Here is a 20,255-nt window from a genome sequence, read left to right as displayed (position 1 = left end):
AAGCCGATAGTCCACGTAGTTCTTTCCTGTGAAGCTTTATGACGCTGGTTGTCTCATATTGTGCCGTTCATAAACTCTTACCCGGTCAAAACAGTAAAAATCTACCATAATCGACAGTACTCGGCTTCGAATAACAGTAAAAACTGCGACATAAACGCCATATACCATGGGATATCTACTTACGCTATTGTTTCTCTATGATACTGATTATAAGATTTTTTTAATGTAATTGACTGCAACCTAACACTTTGGTTGATGAACAGTTCAATTCTAGCTTAAATTTATAGAGAGTTTCACACTAAAGGTGTTTATCACTCCTTGACAGTACTATACTACCACAGATCTAACATGTTTACTCAGTCTATGCTACTACTATACTACTCATAGGATACAATATTAATTTATAGGATTACGTGAACTAAACCAATTCAAGTTTGTACTTTATGAAAAACGTTCATCTCAACTGAATATAAGACATTAGCCAATACAAGTAAATTTTTCACGTGCTATGTATAGAATTTCAACCTTTTAAGTAGACATCAGTTAACATGAAAAATAAATTCGTAGTCAGAATAAACGTTCCTTTTGTTTTGACAGCATATCTCTTTTGATACCAAAAATAATTATTATTTTGTATCAAAATATGAGCCTTTGATAATTTCTATAGTTAGTCAGTCAAAGGAACACAAGCTACAACAAAAGTTTGAGTAACCAATTTGCATGAATTATCACTACTAGCTTTCTTTTGTGAGCCCGATAGCATTATTTCCAGACTTTTTTCTATACTTTTTCTAAATCTTTGCAGGATTTTTCGTGTTACATTAGCTATAAACTTACCAAGCGAAAAGTTTGATGCGATAAATTATCAATTTCTCCTCTTTTTATTTTTGTCAGTTTATTTTTATTTTTGTCAACATTTCTCCAACAGAACAAATCCTAAATAATATATTAAATCTCTTGAAACTGAGACTACACAGATCAGTTTTCGTTAGTTTAATTACATTTCCAGTATATTTTGAAAACAGTGTCCTGTGATTCTCGAGTAACCCGATACTGTGGCTCAGTTGACAAGTTTATTTCTAGTTTTCGAACATAACTTGCAACATACACCTGGACCACCTGTGTCTCGTATGCATCATATGTGGTCATAGTTACAAGCTTCGTCCTGTTTGGATTTTATTACAGTGGGAAAAATGGAGCCGAGAGGTAAATGCGGGAATCATTAGAATATCGTGATTTCTTTCTTCAATGATGATAATCGTTCTCTATCCTACTGTGTCTTTTAACAGTGAACAAGGAGTAGTATGGAAAAAGGAATGGATAAAATGTAAAAAGATATTCACCTTCACAAATCCGACCATTCTCATCGCATTTCATTTCCCATTCTTGTAGTTTCTTTTCCATCATTTTTCTTTCAAATGAAATAAATTCATATTGATCGAAAGGTCAGTTTTCTAGCTTCAACTATAGAAAATATTGGAATCAACCATTTATATATTGGATGGTTACATATTGGATGAAGCAAAATATTATCAAGAGTTCGGAATTGTAAAATTTTTGTGCTGAAACTTTTGCTCTTTCCCAATCAGTATGAGAGTTTATATTCATTTGTTGTGTCAATAAATGAAAGAGGGAATGCGAATCATAATGGCTTTCCTGAGGGGAATACATCTTAATAATCTATTAATTAATCAATTTAATCCATATTGAGCACAGAAAACTCGATTTATAATGTTATAAAGCTTGGAATCCTAAGATAACATTATAAAAGATGAAGATGTATTGAAAGTAAAGTACTCATGCATTTGATCACCTTAAAACTAGGTTTCTGTAGGTTCTCCGTGAACAGTTTTATTGAATATTCTAATCATTAATTAATTATATTCCAATCTATAAGAATTAATCAATTTGCTAGATCTTCAGTCTAGAACAATGGAATTTGCTATGAGTTGATAAACAATGATGCAGCCCAACTTGAATTGAAAGAGTGTCAGGTGAATTTTCATAATTTCAACATTCCAAACAAGTGTAATTTAATTGAGCTATGATTAACAGCTTTGATAAAATTGGAGGAATACCAGGAGAGAAGATATTAGGAGTGCAAGTGAATAAAACTCTAATTACGTATTGACAATGACGCTCAGCTGTTTTCAACATCCCTACTTCCCTGGTGTAAGTGACGCAACAATTTTGTCTCAACAAAACAAAAGCCAAACATTTCAAAAAGGAATTTCGCTCGTCACTCCCAAAGGATTTCTAATATTCTCCAGGTACTTTGAGTTGTGACTGGGAAGAACTCGGTGAATTGTGACTGTTGTTAACACTTGTTGTTACAATTTTCTCATCTCGGTAATGGTTGCTCGCAGATAAAGTGGGGTTCACTTAAAACTGACAGGAATTCTTATGAATCACATCAACATTATTCTTATGCATTCATTGCTGACAGTTTGGAGTGTAACATATTAGTGGGAGAAACTATGCTAAATTATTTTTTTTGAGAGCGTTCCTCTCGGGTTCTCTGACATTGGATGAAACTCAAAGGAAGCTCACCAAAACGACGAGAGAATTTTATACCTTTTTTTTATCTTTACAACTCCATTGACCCAGTTCTCTCTAGCGTTGGTCAAAGACAGCTGGAAACGGCAGTAAAAAAGGAAAGAAAAGAAAAGTAAAATACGAGGGTGAAGAAAGAGGGCGGATTTTTCCGGGCTTATTTACTTCGGAGGAAACATTCCTTCGGGACAGGAGTCTCATTGGCTACTGAAATACTTGGTTTCTTTCAAAGTAGACGTTTTTCTCTGAGCGTGCTACTGTTCCCACCTCCTCATCTTTCTCTTCCTCCTCAAGTTACTCGCAGTTGTCATTTTCTCCTTCACCACATCTCCTCTCGCCAAGGATTCCAACCTAACTGATCTTGCGAGATCCAGTAATCAAATAAGCTTCATTGGCTGAGTAAACTTCTCTGCTAACAATTGCGGTCTTCAACAGCTAAAGTTTATGATCTGTGTTGCCAGTTGACTCAGACTTCAGACATGTAACTCAATTGACTCAGAATTTAGTTGGAACAATGTGTTTGTTAGTCTGTGGTGGTGGAAGTGAATTTGGATTTACATTATTGTATGGATATTTTAATCATTGTATTGGGTTTCAATCATTGCGGATTTGAGGAATTGACAGTCATAGAATTGTGATACTAATTTTAAAATGGTAGGCTACATCCAATAATGAAATTAATATTATGAATAAATAATATTTGGATCCTGTCAGGAGTGGAAATATTCATAATTTTAACAAAATACGACACTATATCTCATTCGTAATAATTTAGAATGAGATTAGTTGATTCATGTAGATAATGGATATTGATTTGTGAATAGAGTGATGATTACTGATGAAGTATAATCAGGTTGGTAATGACAAGAACTAATTAAGGTTCTTACGTGATTACTAGGTTTAAAAAACATAATAACAGTTTAAAAATTTAATAACTGTTCAAAAAAAATTCTATATTTCCAATTGTAATGGTGTTATTCATATTTATTAATTGAAATTCAATAGAATCACTAGGTACTCAATCATTCAATCTGTCCATTGCTCTCACTGACTCAATCTTATTCACTCTTTCTGATAGTTGTCTTCATTTCACAAAATTCAAGATATTTATCTTCAGAATTTCATTCTACTCATCGAGAGTATGAAATCCAATTATATTATGTTCTCAATGTACAGTGATATAAAAACTGATACTGTAGAGTGATAGAGGCTCCACTTATGAATAATACACGATTAATTTGGTCCTTTAGCATGATTAGTTGCGATGATAATTTGAAATCTCTTTTTTCACTTCACTGAGTATATCACTGCTCAATTGTACAAGATCTGAAAAATATATAGCCTACCTATTCACTCAACTATCAGGGTCTATCCACTTAACTCTATATTCCCACTCGTACATTCTACATTCCAACAATCATTTCCCAATTGATGTGAAAAAGGTTTCTGGAATTTAAAGATTCAGTTTTATTCTGAAATACCAAATTCATTTTATGAGAGTAGATCACGACTACGCAAATCGTCCCCACTTCCACACAAAACGGAACATTTCATTGCTTATTATAATCCTTGGAAATATTACACGACTTCCCATAATAATATCATACTCTACAACTGTTTACTGTTTATAGGGTCTCTATAACTGTTTACTGTTTATAGGGTCTCTATATGGTCACATTCGATATGCAATCGAGTGGAATGTCGATTTAGAGAGCATTCAAGTATTTATCCGAGGAAGAAACGCAGGGCATAGCAGCATAGGAATAGGAAAGAGGCACCTGGATGAAGGATAAATAAATAGAAGAGCTTGTTCCGCATATTTCCCCGTCGAGCATTTTCCATATTTTCAGAGAAAGGAAGGTTTAGTAAGATGGGCGAGGAGGAAGAGTGGAAAGGTGGAGAAGGTTTGAGGAGGAGGAGGAGGAAGAGGAGGATTAGGACGTGGGGGAGGGAGAAATGGAGCTGTTATCTTTGTTTATGTGATAAGAACGAGCGTTTTGGCTGAGGCATCGTAAGCACCGGTAGCCCACATACGTATTAGAGAGAGGAAGAGTGTTTACTCTTAGACAGAGAGGGGTGTGATGGAGATAGGAGTTTGTGAGTAAGAGAAGAAGGTGTGATGGAGGAAGGAGAAAAGCTGGGAAATAAGGATGTGGAGAAGGGAAATGAAGGAATTCAGAGAGATAAGTGCACAAGGATGCAAATGGAAATGTTAAGAAGATGCCTAGGAGGTGGATTAAGGGTGAAAGATAAGAATGTAAATAACATACATGAAAAATGAATGTGGAGATGAAATGATGAGGAGGCGTAGAAGATGAAAAAGAGGATGGGAAGGTGTATAAAACTAGAACTTGGAAGAACGTGGTAGAGCAGAGAAAGAATAGGATTGAAAAGAGGGGAAACAGGAATGATAGTAAAGAGAACGGAGAATATGTAAAAGAAAAAGATGGTGCAGAGCCTGATACTGACAGTACAGTAAGGATATAAATGAGAGAGAGTGAGAGAGAGAGGGAGTTGGAGAGTGGAAACAGAGAAAAGAGTAGTAAAAATGCAAGAAAGACAAAAATAAAATTATAGAAGAGAAGATAAAGGAAATTCGTGGGAATGAATGGAGAAGGTGAGATAATGATGATTATGATTATGATAGAAAGAGAATAGGTAGGGAATGAAGATAGAATGGAACGATATGAGAAGTAGATGGGGAGGAATAGGTCAGAAGAGTGTTCCAGGAAGGGAGAATTTTGAAAAAGTATCTCAAAAGAGAGAGAAATCTTAATTCAGATTATGATGAGAAAGGAAGAGGAAAGTAAGAGAAAGACGAAAATGGAGGCATAGGAGCAAACGTTCGGAGTGAGAGATCAAAAAATAAGGATTGGAGAAGTGCGAAGAAGGTATGATAAAGGTTGATAAATTTGGTTGATAAAGAGGAGTAAGGACTGAAAATGGGGAGGATGAGGGAAAAGTGGTGAAGATGAGAGAGAAGAGATATGAGGACGATGGAAAAATGTGAAAGATTAGGATAGGAAGATGAGGAAGATCAGAATGAGAATGTAAACACTGCTGCAAGGATGAGCTGGCTGGCAAATCCCTCCACTCCACTCCAGCAGTTATCTGCCTTCATACTCTAGCGGGCAAGCGATCCTCTTCAATCCAATTTTCCACCCATAAAAGTAAACGCAGAAAATGGTGCAGGCATCCAGGCATTCAGGCAACCAACCTCTCACAACGCAAACGAGATTCAAGTCGTGAGCTATTTTCGCAAGAATTATGCAATTCAGCCTGATATTTATTATCTTTGGTTCTATCTATCGCAAGTTGAACTTTGGATTGTAGTCGGATGTGAAATGAGGCATGGTTTCATTCTTTAATTAGTTGAAGTTACAACTGATTTGGAGAATAATTCAAATTATGCCACTTTTTTTATTTAAGAGGAAAACTTATACAATCCTTTAGAACTGCACCAAACATTTCCAACACTGTACTTGGCCCATATGTACCATCCAAGTTCAACGCTAATCTAGGTTCACATGATTATAATGGTCAAATATATTATATTAATGTGTTCCATGCCCGGTTTAAACCAACAGCTGATCAATCTCGGTTTAAACTGGGATTGACCATCAATAATGAATCTCTATCTTCAGAACGAATTATTCCAGTCTGACCTTTGTGTTGACCTCTGTGAGTTGGAACAGTTAGCTATTGTTACTCACTATAAAAAAAATAATAGTAGAAATTCAATAATAACAGAATTACAACAATAATCTATTGATTCAACAACCATATTACTCTTGTTATCTGATATATCTCAGTCTCTTGTATTAGCTTTCTCTTGTGAGTGGCTTGGAATTTTATTTTTGAAAGTAGATTATAAATATTGCTGACAGTCAACCGTTGTGAAGACAATAACTGAGTCTAAAACTATCTAAAGTAAAGATTCTATCATATAGTTCGCCTGAAAACAATCGTAATTGAAGGATTTGTGAAATTTAATTTATAAAATGATCATGTTCAAGATATTTCCATTCTAAATTTATAATATATTATATTTTTCTCTTCATTTTCAGATTGACGTTCAGATTCTTCTTCAATCTGGTGAGTTAGAATATCTTTTCAACATTTCAACAAAATGTTCAAATTTTAAAATATTTTTTGACATTCTTGGAAATCTGAAAGCATTGTAACAAATCAGTGTCCTTATACCGTGAGGCCCCAACATTATCAAAATTTGTCCTGCATGAAAATATTCCTATTTCATTGTATTTACTCAGATTAAAATAGTTCATTAGATGTCAGTGTCGCAATTGCTCAAATACAGCACATAGTATTTCTCAAATGCGGTTATCAAGTGAGAAAAAATTATATTCATTCACCGCATATTTCATAATTCATTCTCGAGCTCTCTCACTTCCTATATTCTCATTTATATTCTTTCCCTATTATACATAACAAGTTCTCAAACTTTCCATTATACTTTCAAGTTTGATAATAGCGTATTTCAACAAACAATTGTGTTAAAGCATCAAATATGTTCACAGCAAAATACATGCATAAAACATGAGATTACTGCGGGGAAAAATTATGAAATTCATGTTGCACTCTACAGGATTAACGTCACTCAAACCTAGCAAGATAGAAGCTGAGATTATTCAAATCATACAAATTTCCTCTCAAAGCATCATTCTGAATTTCTGACATTACGTCTTCCCATGTTCCATCCAAACGAATTTATGGACTGTAATAATATAAAAGATGGCGGACTTTCCTCGCACTGTGATTCATAGCGCTGGTAGATCGAAATGTGTGCATTCTCTATAAGGCAGCGCGAATACTTTATTCAATTTGAATATACTTTTACCGAGATGTAGCTGCGAACCTAATATTTCATAGCTGCTGTCACCGCAGTTTAAGGACTTGTCAAAAAAATGCCAGTTCTTTTTGCCTGCTGCAGGAGTGTCGCAGGTTCAATTCAATATTTCACGCGAACGTGTGGAGTAGTGTGCTATGGGTTGAAAAACGGCCCGGCTTTCTTTCCTGCTGTGTTGACGTGTGGAAGAGTTACCGGTATTTTCGAAAATCTACTTCAGTAGCTTTCAAGCTTTCAAAAGTGGAACGAAATTAAGTACTACAGGAATACAGAGTTCCTGATTCATTCATCTAAAATCATCATTGTCAGAACTATCAGTGGATTTTAAAAACTTCTCTCTAATTTTTAAAACTAATTATCTACAGTAAAGTACCTGATTTCATTTATTGTTCATGAAAAAGCCTCATGTGCATGAATAAAAGAAAATATGATAGAATTGAATGAGATTTTTCTGTATACTGACATTTTCTTATATCAATTAAATTTCCATTTCTTCCAATTTCCCATTAAAGCATGAAAAAATCTTATCCTAACATACACAAAAGTGAATGAAGATCTATCTAAAGAATGTAAATCTGAAGGAAGGAACTGGTTGGTCACTGCAAATCAATCTATCTTTTTGGTCTGTATTTTGCAGTGAACATACCACTGTACTCTTTATCTATCTATCTACCTGTACTCTTTGTAAAGTACTGTACTCTCAGTAGGATTATAATCAAACTGTTTTACAGAATGAATTGAGCTCAGCTATAATGTGAAGGGATGTTTCTCAGTATGGCGGATAATGCTGACTAACTCGATCTCAATCCATTTATGAGTAGTCGTTGATCAGCCCCAATGGGAAAGGTCAAAGAACACGGCCACCAGCACCAAAGTTGGAGTGATCGTAACTTTTCGGTCGCCATTTTGGGCTTTCTGCATTATAATGAAGTAGAAAGTTGAAAGGATCGGCGGTTGCTTTTTATGAAAATTTAGGAGAAAGAAGTGAGCCGTTTGATTAAACGCAAAAAGTGAGATTCATTTCAAATTGTCAGCATTAATTGAATGGGTAGCAGTGATGTTATTCATGAAGAATGCTGATAGTTTAAGGTGAAGCTCACTATAAAAGCGCTTATCATCATTTCCAGTTAGCCGAAGAATAAATTGTGGATTAATGAAGCCCGACCAAACAAATACGCGTCGTTTTCTTTCCTTTTTCGGGTAATTATTTAATTAAGTCGGGGTGGGTTTGACTAAAAAGGCTCGTTTCTTCTCGTCTGCTCGGAATTCTAGACTATTCGAGTCGAGTATTACGCATTAATAAAGTGTGGTGGTATTTTCCAAGCAGTAGAATGTGCTTTGGTAGTAACTAGTGAGCTTAATACCATACGGCAGTAATTTATTCAAACAGCTTAATCCGTTATAATTAATTATTCCGTATCAAATGATGTTGTTTTGGAATTATAGCTATCAATCCCAGCTATTTTTGTAGTTGCTCTGTTATGGTTGGACTCTACTCTCGAGCAGACCCTTTTATCTCGATCCAAAAATGGTCTTCAATCCACAATACTATAGTATTATAGAGTATCTGTAGGGTTGAAGAGTATGTAAAACCGAGGTTTCCCTACATATAGAAAATTTAGCCACTAAACCAAATACGGGCTCTTATTGGTGGATTGTAATACATTGAAATTGATTAACTATAAACATTAATTGTATTTGTCGATTCTCATTCACAATTCTATTGAAATAGAAATAAAATAATTAATATTGTTATATCCACAAAAACTAGCTCACCATAATATGCTAAGAAGGATCGAAGGAAATAGGATAAATGACAAGAATATGGACAAGGGATGCAGAATAAAAATATTCTAGATGCACCTGCAGATATTAGATGGAGGGAGGAAATGAATGAGATTGATGTATCAATTTTGAGCAAATTCAAGAATCATATTGATAAGAAGTCTCATATTGATAAGAAGTCTCATATTGATAAGAAGTCTCATATTGATAAGAAGTCTCATATTGATAAGAAGTCTCATATTGATAAGAAGTCTCATATTGAAAGAATTTATCTAATCGCTAATCGATGGAGTTTATTATTGTAGTTTGGTACAATATTGTTGGAGTTCAGTATATATGTAGGAAAATATTATAGACTTACAATGTTATAAGGATAGTATTATTACTAAGTATACCTTGTATAATTAGGTCCACTAATGTAGACCAAGTGTACAATATTAACTAGTGTATTGGAGATTTCCAATGAAGACTCTATTCCCATTTCCATGAAGTGGTTCATCATTCAAATAATGAAAAACATGATCACATTCAACCTGTTTTTCAATGAATTTCCGTTCTACTGGACAGGAATATAAAAACATGATTCTTATGAAGATGTTCACACATCAAATAAGCAGAGTAAAAATGTTTGTCCAGCAGTGCATGAATCCATCAGACAGTGGGGATTTGAGTAATGAACGATTAGGCATTAAGAAGAGTAAATTGTTCTGTTTGGTAGTCTCCAAGAGTTTTGAACATGTCGAGTATCTAGTTGACCGAGCGAAGTGAGGTCTAAAGGTGCGTACAGATATACGCGCCGCGAACATGAGCAATTCACATTTAATCAGCTGACTATATCTGTATTTTCACAGAAACGGTATAAGATATAGATATAAAAAGCTTGGCATCAGCTGATTAAAAGTGAATTGCTCATGTTCGCGGCGCGTATATTTGTACGCACTTTGAGATTCAAGTCGATGGTTTAGCATTTCTCTTAATGTTTATATGTTTATATGTTGCGCATTTACGGCGAAATGCGGTAATAGATTTTCATAAAATTTTCCTTTTCAAATTGCGCGTCGACGTATATACAAGGTTTTTGGAAGTTTTGCATTTCAAGGATAATATAAAAGGAAAAAGGAGCCTCCTTCATACGCCAATATAAGAGTAAAAATCAGAATATAGAATTATTCATCATAAATCAGCTGTCGAGTGGATTATAAAATGTATGCCATGACGCATGCAATTCAATATCTTAATGTAACTTGGTAAAAATCAGCAGCTGTGTTGACCATCAATTGCATGCCTCATTGAATGCAATTTTTATGCACTATTAAATGAACTATTGATTGCTCGCAATAACGCATGCAATCAATAACTAAAATTTAATAGCATAGTATTGTTTCTCGAACTTTCTCTGCTTTGAACTCGGGCTGTCCTGTTGCCAGTATGAATCTTGAAGGAGATTAGCTTTTGATGTTAGCATTCTGATACACCAACCCCAACAGCCATTAGCCGTTTTCACACCGATATCTCGCCGACACGACATACAGACAAGACTTACTCTGATGGACAGTATATATAAGAGGAGGCTGCAGTTTATAACTGCGCGAGGTCTACTGTTCACAGAACTACTAGTATAGTCAAAATAACTTGACTATCAGGCTACTGTTTCATAGATTCCCTCTTCCCTTTAATCCGCACATCGTTAACGTGAATATGTGGCGCACATACAGTATAGAATTACGACAATAAATAGCAGCGACCATGAGAGTGTAATTAACCTCAGGCGACAAGGGCGAACCTTCATTACCCCATAAATGAACGATGAATGGTGCTTAACAAGCCATCACCATTAACCAAACAGCACTCTACATATTTGGTGTCGAATTTCCAAAGAAGCTGCAATGAGCAACCAACCGCTCAGCAAAATGAGCAACATTCTAGGCAACATGCTGTGCAACTTGTAGTGAGATTCATTTTAATCTGTCAGCATTCATTATAAGTGACATCAATGTTTTCCATCTAACCAATGCTGATAGCTCATAGGGAATAGTTTGATAGTGTTGTTCACTTCAAACTGTCAGAGTATTCATCATAAATGACATCAATGCTTCTCATTCCACCAGTGCTGCCATATTGAAGTGAATTGTTCGATAGTGAGATTATCTTGGAACTGTCAGTATTCCTTGTGAATAATATCAACACATAACATGTAACCAATGCTGACAGTAAGAAGTGAATTGGGAAGAGGCCGGCCAAACTCAGGTTTCAAACAACGTGACAACAGGAATGCATGCTCGAGTATATAATGAATGTGTTGTGAATACTTGTGTTTAAGTTTAGGCCTATGTTGAAAGGGGGTTGAGCACTGAGCTTATCTATATATCTCCAACTTGGTTGTATATAGGCATAGGGTGAATGATGGGAAAGCTTGGGAAATTCGGGAAAAGTTTGAAGTGGTGGTAAGGCAAGTGAAGCACCGACCCAACTTTATGACCATGTCGTTTTCTTCTCAACTTTCTTCTTTCTCTTCTCCATTTTTTATCTTCCTCTCCTTCTTCAGCCATCGTTTACAATTTTCTGTGTTGTCTCCATCTTCAATCAACTCTGTCTTGTATCTTTTAATATTCAACTCTCAATCGATTATTTCTGTTGCTCCTCGTCATCTTCCTTCTTATCATTCTACTTCTTACTCCTTCTCAACACTATTCTATTGTCCTTCGTTCTCCTTATCTGCATATCAAATATTCCTTCTTCCGCTTTATCAACCATTTTACATTGCTGTTTGGCTTAATATTTTTCCTTCTTCACTTCAGGGATTATGTTTATTAATGAACCTTCTCCGGTACCCATCTCTTTCTTGGTCTCCCTACATCTCTCTTTCCTGTAGGTCTATATTTTTCCCCTCATATGAATATTTCTGCTTTTGGTTCCCCCTTCTCCATCTATATCATCATAATATGATTCTGATGATTCAATCTTCTTGATAATTTTTACTAAAATCAAGTAGTTTTTTTTATTCTACTCGTTTGAGCCTCTAGTCTTTTCAAGAAGTTTTTTTTCTTTTTCTCCTACATCATCTTTCTATTGTCCTTCATCTATATCCCTTCTCTTCCTCCTTTTCCTCCGTCTACACGTGATATCTCATCTCCTTTTTCTTTCCTCACCAGTTTTACTGAAAATGACCTCAGCAATAGTTCTTGGTGCGTCGCAACACTCGCAAGCACAACCAAGAAATGCAACGCACTTGTTTGCTCTATATCTTGTCGAAATGCGTGTTGTGTGTACCCGGAAACAAATTTTGGTCTCTGTACCCCTCTGACTATTCTAGCGTCTGAAATGTCCCAGAAGAGCTATTCAAGGAAGATCAACGTATTCTATGGTCTCAAAGGTCTTCCAAAAATTCAAATTTTTGTTTACTGAATTTTTTCTGTTTCACGCCACCTTGCAGCAGACTTGATGCTCCCAAAATTCGAATATTTTCTGTATTTGTTACATCTGTGCTTCAAATTACGGAGCTCGAATGTTTCTCTCATCTTGTCCAAGAAGACCTAGTATTCTTTTAGAAGTGGCGAACTCGAAACCTCATTCTTGTAGATTGTGGAAAATTGTTTCTTTGACGATACCTACTCTCAAATTCTACAGTAATGATTGCATCTTTGCAATGAGCAAAGAAAGTTTTCTTTTCTTCTCTGATTAGTTCACGTGAGATTCAATCATGATTTCAATTTGACAGGCTTCTGTGCAAGCTGGCATCTAAGTAAGAAATGAACCCGATCATTAACGGAGAGGCTCGCTGAGACTCAGTTCCTGTCAGTTCTAGCACAGAGGAAAGAAACACTAGAGGAGGAAAGAAACACAGAGGACAGAAATACTTTATGCTTATTCCGTGGTTCTAGTCATGAGTATATGTTTCATATTTCTCTTACAAGTGAGAAGCTTATTAAGTAGCCTCATCACAAAATTGTGTTCATGTAATCTGATCATTGCGGACAAATCTTCTTTATTCCATTACCTCAATATTGGAGAACTCATTAATAAACTCCATACGAATTTACATAATATTTGAAAAAATATTTCGTTTATATTGAAAGTACATAAAAAGTCACAAATTTACATAATATGTAAATTTGTATGGAGTTTATTAATAAGTTATTTAATATTGAGGTATAACGAATTATGAATCTGATGATCAATCAGATCTTCATTTATCAAATCTCATATTGTGGGTTGAGTAGAAGAGTGGGCTCTTATTGCCTCAACTTCACCCACATCACTTTATTTATATTTTTTACAGAGAAGCACTGATTGGGAGAGAAAAATCAAGGATACTCCTTGTACTATTTCTTTCCCAAATTTAGATAACACTTTAGATAACAAGTCCAAAATAGGGTTATGGTTTCACTTTACTGAAATTTAGTCCATTTTCACTCAAAAACAACGAAAACTAAGATGTTGAAAAGTTTAATGTTGTTGTTTTAATGTTGAAAAGTGAAAATTAAAGGCATCTATCTATCTCATCATTAGATCTTTTCGTAAAGACTTTTTATTTCTTTCAATATTTATATAAAATATTGTATTTTCAATTGTTCACTTGTATTATGTGTTGAGAGAGCAATATGGGATATCATCCTAGTGCTCTAATATGTACTTCAAAATAAATAAATTAGTTCCAAGGATGCAGTTATACGACAGATCACAAACAAACTGTTATGTAGCTAAGGTGAACGTGATATTTTCAATCTCAAAATTAAGTAGTTTTATTCTTTTATTTAGTGAATTTAAATTTTGTCCATGTTTTTACGAAAGTTCTATTATCAATTTATCAAAATTAAGTTATTTCGTTTTATTCTAATTCATATTTTCATATTGTGATTTTGGTGTTAAAATTGAAATGGACATAGCCTATGTACAATATTTGGACAATTTAAAACTAAATTATGAAATTGAAGAAGTTTTGGGCAATAGCCTGTTGTTTCTTTTCCGATCATTGTATTGTTTGTGCTAACCTAATAAATGAATAATCACCTATCAAATGGGAGTATTCCCAATGTGATGAAAATGATAAATAAATATATCACAATCTATTGTACGGTATCAATTCCTAATAAATACACATAATGAAACATAGTGAAGCAGTTATTGTAACAGGCAGTATAAAACACAGAGAGATACATAGAGACATCATTGTATCTGATTTGCATCCACCATGGATATCGTTCATCACAACAACGATTTGTCGCCAATGGAACAATAAAATCCGAAGGCAATCAATCTGGTCTGCTTCCTCGTCTCACTCCATCTAACCGCCACTTCTTCAACAGCGAAGTGATCACGACTGAAACAAGTGGAGGCCTCGTCTCGCAGTGACAGCTATTTATGCATTCCTGGCTCGTCGACTATTTGTTCTTTAAACGACACTCGATCGACTGTAGATGGATGGAGAAGTCGATTGACTAGGAATGATGAAGAAGCTGAAGGAGAACATGCTCAATGTAACCAGTATAATATTGTTGAGGGGGAACAAAATAGAGAAGAATAAAAATGAAAAGATGTTACTATGGAAGGAAGTGTATAGATTGATTGATTGATTGATTGATTGATTGAGTACTTTATTTATGTAGATTACAATATATACTGGCTTATACACTTAAATACAATAGCTTACAATACAGCAAAATAATAGATGAATTCACATAATATAGCATAAGAAAATAATTATTGAACTGTATATGATATGAAAAAGCAATTTGTAATATAATAACTGTAGATAATTATATTGTTATGCATCTACATAAATTGGCGGAGATTTGGACATATCAATTTCTTCGGAAAGAATATTAAAAATATCCTCCCCACTAACTCTCTACCAAAAAAGAGATTGATTGATTGATTGATTGAGTACTTTATTTATGTAGATTACAATATATACCGGCTTATACACTTATATACAATAGCTTACAATACAGCAAAATTATAGATGAATTTACATAATATAGGAAGAAGGATAAAGGAAGAAGGATGAATGAAGAAGAATGAAGGAAGTAGTATGAAGGGCGAAGGATAAGGGAAGAAGAATAAAGGAAGAAGGATAAGGGAAGGAGGATGGAGGGAGAAGGATGAAGAAAGGAGGATGAAGGTAGAAGGAAGAAAGGATAGAGGAAGGAGGATGAATGAAGAGGGAAGGAGGATGAAGGAAGAAAGATGAAGTAAAAATTAGCAGGCAGAAGAAGGCAGGTAGGAGCAGGTGGGGAATGGAAAATGAAAAGTAGGAGAGAAATTGCTAAGAAGGAATCTTGAAAGGAAGATAAATAATAAGATATGGGAAGATGAAGAATAACGATTACTTTCAAGAAGTAATTCTCGAAAAAATATAAGAAGAATAGGATGTTAGGTAGACGAGAATAAAGAAATGTATTGCAATAAGAAATCAGGAGTCCTAATGTGAGGCACAAATTGCTTGAAACTTTATTCGAATCAATAACAGAAGAAACATGGAATTCATAAGTGACAATACATAAAAATCACTTGAGTTCTTAATGTATTCTTTATTTTGAATTCGCCCTGAGATGTCCCAAGAGGCAGCAAGTACCAACTATAGACCAATTTTGAAGAGGTTTTCCAAAGAGGCTCCACGAAGAAAGTTAACAAGTGGAAAAAGGAAAAAGAAGAATAAGAAGGAGAAGAAGAAAGGAAAGAATGAGAAGTTGGGAGAACAGTTTGAATCTCGTAAACACGTTTGTTATTCCGCCGGCAGGACGCCATCGATCATTGTGACAAGTGGACCGGATTCCTTGTCTCTCTTCTTCTTCTTCTTTTTCATCATCATCATCATCATCATCATCTTCTTCTTCTTCTTCATTTCGCATTCTGTGCTGTCCAATGTGTCGCCAATATTCTGATTTGAAAATGTGTTCTTAATGCAGTCATCAGTGTCACTCAGTCATTGTCTCATCAGGAATGCTGTTCATCACCTGGCCACGACAAATTGCCCCAATTACTCATCAAGTCACTCATTCGATGTGTACCTTCTTGAAGAAAAACTTGTAGAATCTGGTTGGTCATGATAGCTTGCAAATAGCCTTGCTTGAAGTTGGACTAGCATGTGACATGTGATTAGAATGCTCAGTAATGCTTTTTATAATAAACTAGTAGGTAACCCGTGCTTCGCAAGGGTCTATTTTAAAACTGCAAAATGAAAACTTGACGTAATAAAAAATCGAAATTTGAAAATAGACCTATAACCATCCTCGGTTAATGAAGAGTCTATATGCAAAATTTCAAATTAATCAGTTGAGTATATTTCAGACTTGATGATGCGTCAAACATAATTCCCTATTCCTTACGTGTATAAGCCAGTTCTTTATTATAGTATAGAAAACTGAAGAATACATAATACTTGGAAACCTCACAGAATCATATTGATTTTTCCAATACATCAATAAATTTTAGTTCGATTAGGATCCTCCTCAATTTGAATCAGGCAGCCTTTTGTTTTCCCAATTCCAAACAAAATACCTAAAATACTCGTTTCACTGGGAATTCGTGTCTGATAGTACATTATAACTGAAGAATATAAATTATTTCTTATTTTATTGTGATCTATTCATGTTTTTCTTATGAAATTCAATTATAGGCCTACAGCATGAAGACTATGTCCAATTCATTTGTACTGGTGGCAAAATTTTACATTAAAAATAATTATTTGATAAATCCAAGTTCAATAGTAATGAAAACAAATTCCTTCAAAAAATAATTGATAATAATACGTTTCGAGGGAAAAAATTGAGAACAGAAAAATTGGAAGCCTCGGTGATTCGAACCGAGGAACCATCGCTCCATAAGCAGGCCTTTTACATAGACGTTTTTAAATGTTAGTATTATAACCTGTTCATAAACAGACACACTTTGGGCTATGAAACTTCATGTAGCCTACGGTAGCATAGATGAATTTGAACATTAATTCTGAAAAATCTAGAAGGAAAATTGAAATTTGGGCTTCCAGGTGCACGAGATTGATATTTTTAGAATCTATGTTCAAAATTTGGAGATCTAAATCATTCCCGTTTTTCCGGTATGCAATCCACAAGTTGACATGTTTTGATGCGAACAAACGAAAAAACGAACAAACGAACAAACGAACACACGAACAAACACAACACTACTCTCTCTTATTATATAGATTGAGATTCACACGAATGCAAACATTTATCTTAATCAATTATTATAGCTGAATTATTGTTTCATCAGTTATTCATTATCGAGTGGGATGACTATCTATATTTGGAAGTTATTTGCTTTCAAAACTTCAAAGAAGTTGAAATGTAAAATTCTCGAACACAACGCCTCTATTTGAACCGCTGTTTCTTATTTTTCAAAAAAGGATTGATTAAAACGTTGTTTCTAATGTTTCTTGTAAAGTGAATTTTACGTTTCTAGTAACTTTCAATTATTTTGATAATCACTCATTTTTTGCAGAATTCTTGTAGAAATGACGATTGTGGGTTGTGGATATCTTTAGTATTGGTGGACTGTGTAAAAAGTCCGATAATTAGATGACTCGTAAGTAAAAAAGATGAATAGGTTAATCATTCTCAGATATGAACAGGACAGGAAATGTAGGAACTCTATTGCAAGTGTAGATTTATCAAGGCCTATTAGTAAGTTATGAATATAGTACTTTCGCTTTTCAAATTCTTGTTCTTCCAGATTCCAGTCTTTCCTGTGAATAAATCAAAATCGAAATTGAAATGCGACTGAGCTAAACAGCTTGTCTGAAAAAGAAAAAAACGAATGAATTTCCAACAGATCTGATATTTTATAAAAAAGTTGTACGATTTTTAGACCTGCTCCTAAACATTCCAAACTGCAATGAAGTACAACATTATTGTGTGTAATCATCTGCAATATCTTCTTTTATCGATGTTAGCTCAAAACTATTGCATATATATTATATATTATTATATAATTCATGATATTAATTAAAACAAGAAACATACGACACAGATAGATTGATTAAAACAATTCTCGATGGCTGTGCAACATTTGTTGACCATGTGAGAGTGGTGTTTCAGTTGTTCAGTTTGAACTCCAACGGTCATTATTATAGAATAATATATTATTTACTCCCAAGCATTTTCTTTTTATTCACTCACTTCTCACTTCATTAGTAGACTATAGATGAATTCAAGGATTAATATAAGATTTATCATTGAAATCACTACAATCCTCTTTCTACTTTTTTCCATATAAGATCAATTCCACAAGAATTAACATTAAATTTTTCCAAGAACTCATGGTAATATCGCAACCAGTCAATCCATTTTAAATCAATGATCATCGTGGTCATTGAGAATCATGACAGCTTCCATTCTATTTGTTTCCGCAAATAAATTATGTAAATTTGATTTAATTTTCTGAACGGATAAAAGCAATGAATAGGAATGCCGCTCAAGTCTAAAGCTGCTTATATTCAGATTCCTTGATGGAATTCCCTCAAAATTAATTCTTAATCATAGCTTACTATGCAAATCAACCTATTTACTTATTCACAGTTTGAAGTTCCCTTTCTTTATTTTTCCGGAGCTCAAGTACTTGTTGTTTTGCTCTATGAATAAACTGCTCATTCCATTGAATAATAGTCGTTTCTCTGCCAAGTCCTTAGAAGTGATGCTGGTACTCGAGCTAATAATTTTGCCAGTTATTCAGTCGATAAGTGGCATTATGTTAATTCAGCCATTTTGTTCACTCACTGCAAATTATTCTATATTTATCATCAATGACTATTGTAGAACATGATTTTCCAATTTATCTCTTTTTATCAGTACTTTTTCCATTGAGTATGTCGAACCACTGAAAACTCACAAGATCAGACTTCAAATTATACTTGAATCAAACAATTTTAAAACCAATAATTCAAAATATCATTGAATTATATGTCTCAATTTATGGATTTTCATCAATCCTTGAGGAATAGCCTACAGGATCACGTTTTTACGTAATAGTCATCTCCTCATTGACTCACACCATTTTTTGGACTTGATTTCTTGAATAGCCGGATTTTTTTATTTTTCAAAAAAAGAATTGATTGACCTTTTTTGTTGATTTCTGAAATAGCAGGATTCAATTTGTTGAAAGTGTGTTTTTTCTTGTCAAAATACTTCTTTCTCCACTCAATTCATTTCAAAGATTGGTCGGATCAAGAGAGTTTTTACACATTGGATTGATCATCTTTTTCAGTCCATACTGAAGGAACCATTATTTACTATGTATTAACTCATTTTCCATTCATACCAGTCAAATAAGGGTGTTGCTCATTATTATCAAGAGAGATGCTTTGAAGGTCTTCTCCAAAATAACATTTTCTTCCTTGCAATTTCAACATTGAAACCATTGAAAGATCTCAAACAAGATAACTAGTGCTTGGAATCTTAGAAGAGGTGAAGCATATCGAATATAAAGAGTGTATTACACAGATTTAATAATGATGAAGACTATTACTTGAAGAAGTATTCAGAATAATATTCTCAAAAAGAGGTTCAAATAATGACTACAAATAATAAGCTCATTAATGCGACTTATTTCCAGCAATGAGAAGACGAATTAGGGTTTCGAGGAAGTGATGTATCAAATCCCTTTTATTTGGGAAATTGAGGTGGATATTATAGAAAATGAAGTAAGGAATATGATAAAGGAGAAGCATGATAAGTGACGAATAAATGCAATGCGTAAGACTAGTATTTGAAATTTAGCCTTTCAGTATCAAATACAGGAGGAAATTTTAAGAAGAAAGCGAGTAATACTGGAGTGGAAAAGAGTAATGAACGGTGAGGTACGTTACCTTCTTTCCTGTATGTGATAGATGTGCTGTATATGTGACATATGTGTGAATGAGAAAGTACTCTGACGTCACTGCTGCATAACTCAACACATATCTCCACAAACAGCGTTGGTATTAATTCAAGCAAGAGAACAAACAAAAAGTATTCACACTGGCATTCAAATCAGTTATTCAAATGAGTTGGAGAGGGTTAATATGATGCCAGATGACGAGTGCTGCTAACACACA

General features: G+C 34.2%; 1 protein-coding gene across 1 annotated transcript in view; it reads left to right on the top strand.

Moving 5' to 3' along the window:
* LOC111049114 (frizzled-5) overlaps nt 1-20,255 on the top strand; it is a 168,416-nt gene that overhangs the window by 36,568 nt on the left and 111,593 nt on the right. Inside the window, exon 2 of the mRNA XM_022335119.2 lies at nt 6,621-6,648. The gene's annotated coding sequence lies outside the window, so the exon portion shown is untranslated. The remainder of the gene's footprint in view (nt 1-6,620; nt 6,649-20,255) is intronic.

The sequence above is a fragment of the Nilaparvata lugens genome, chromosome 5 (genome assembly GCF_014356525.2).
Source record: "Nilaparvata lugens isolate BPH chromosome 5, ASM1435652v1, whole genome shotgun sequence".
Classification (NCBI taxonomy): Eukaryota; Metazoa; Arthropoda; class Insecta; order Hemiptera; family Delphacidae; genus Nilaparvata; species Nilaparvata lugens.
The sequence above is the reverse complement of the archived record's forward strand: the minus strand, read 5'-3'. Positions and strand labels throughout refer to the sequence as shown.